The sequence below is a fragment of the Galeopterus variegatus genome, unplaced genomic scaffold, assembly GCF_000696425.1.
Source record: "Galeopterus variegatus unplaced genomic scaffold, G_variegatus-3.0.2 Scaffold9129, whole genome shotgun sequence".
NCBI classification, from domain to species: Eukaryota; Metazoa; Chordata; class Mammalia; order Dermoptera; family Cynocephalidae; genus Galeopterus; species Galeopterus variegatus.
In genome coordinates, this window is record NW_007735240.1 from 80246 (window position 1) to 80720 (window position 475).

Here is a 475-nt window from a genome sequence, read left to right on the forward strand (position 1 = left end):
CCCCTGCAGGAATGAGGTGTGTGCCATGGGCCTCAACCATGCCCCCACTCTTTCTTCCGTCTCCTACCCTATTTCCTTCCCCCCTTCCCCTCCCCCTCCCCCCCAACTGCTCTGCAACATCTTAGAATGTAAAAATATATATATATTAATAAATAAATAAACTTTAAAAAATCATCTTTGGAAAGACAATACAGGTTGTGATTAAGAGGACAGATTCAACCATTTACTTGAGACAGGATAATGGTCAATTTAACTTCTCTGGGTTCTGGGGTTGTTTGGTTGTTTATTTTAAAGTGCAAGATACTTCAAAGGATTATCATGAAGACTAATGAATTTATGTATGTATGCTTGGCATACAGGAAGAAATTAATAAAATTTAAGAATATACTATAGACCAATGTTGTCTCTTTTAATCCAGATGTTCATGATTTTATGCCCATCCCTCAGCTTTTTCCTATACAAATTTTCAAATTGG